This window comes from Salvelinus alpinus, chromosome 2 (genome assembly GCF_045679555.1).
Source record: "Salvelinus alpinus chromosome 2, SLU_Salpinus.1, whole genome shotgun sequence".
Taxonomy (NCBI): Eukaryota; Metazoa; Chordata; class Actinopteri; order Salmoniformes; family Salmonidae; genus Salvelinus; species Salvelinus alpinus.
Genome location: NC_092087.1, coordinates 104624037 through 104624828, shown reverse-complemented (window position 1 = coordinate 104624828; position 792 = coordinate 104624037). Strand labels below are relative to the sequence as shown.

General features: G+C 46.2%; 1 protein-coding gene across 1 annotated transcript in view; it reads left to right on the top strand.

Moving 5' to 3' along the window:
• The first annotated feature begins 350 nt into the window (after positions 1–350).
• The window catches only part of LOC139568400 (guanine nucleotide-binding protein subunit alpha-12-like), a 26101-nt gene continuing 25659 nt past the window's right edge, over positions 351–792 (top strand). The window contains exon 1 of the mRNA XM_071390189.1: positions 351–792. This exon is cut by the window's right edge and continues 564 nt beyond it. The gene's annotated coding sequence lies outside the window, so the exon portion shown is untranslated.

Genomic DNA, 792 nt, shown 5'->3' with positions numbered 1-792 from the left:
CAGCCCAACTCTGTGTGGGGCCACTACAACTACAGCCCAACTCTGTGTGGGGCCACTACAACTACAGCCCAACTCTGTGTGGGGCCACTACAACTACAGCCCAACTCTGTGTGGGTCGTTACAACTACAGCCCAACTCTGTGTGGGGCCACTACAACTACAGCCGAACTCTGTGTGGCCCACTACAACTACAGCCCAACTCTGTGTGGGCCACTACGAGGCCAAATGCATTTATATAGCTTCCAAAATGTATTTTTTTCAGCGGTGAGTGGCAATATGGAGGCTCAGTGGCTTCAAAACAGCACCCCCTGTGGGTCACCTAGTGTATGTATAAATCACTGTGCCAGACTCTCGCTCCCCACGCACTCGTGCGTTTTGTCAGTGTTCTCAAGTTCAGAAAATCCCCTGGGGATCCTCCTAAATCTACACCGAGGCAACATTTGCTTTTATTTTACTCAAGTTTGTTTGTTATGCTAAACTTTAGTCTAGATACACACGGACGGTGAAATCGTTTATACTGAGTTTTTAACGCTTGTTGGACGACTTTTGTCACGGCGGAGTTTGTGTTGTTTTCCCCCCCCTTGTCCACTTCGCTAGTTCTTTATTTGAGAAGAGAACACATCCGACTCTAAACCAAAATGGACACGGGAGTATCTCCAGCTCGCGCAACTATGCGGGTCGGCGCATAACGGATAAATAAACAGGATCTGTTTTAATGGACGACAACATCTTATTCTCATTTTGATAATCCTAACCACTTACACTTGTAAAATAATATAAGTGTATTAAAGCG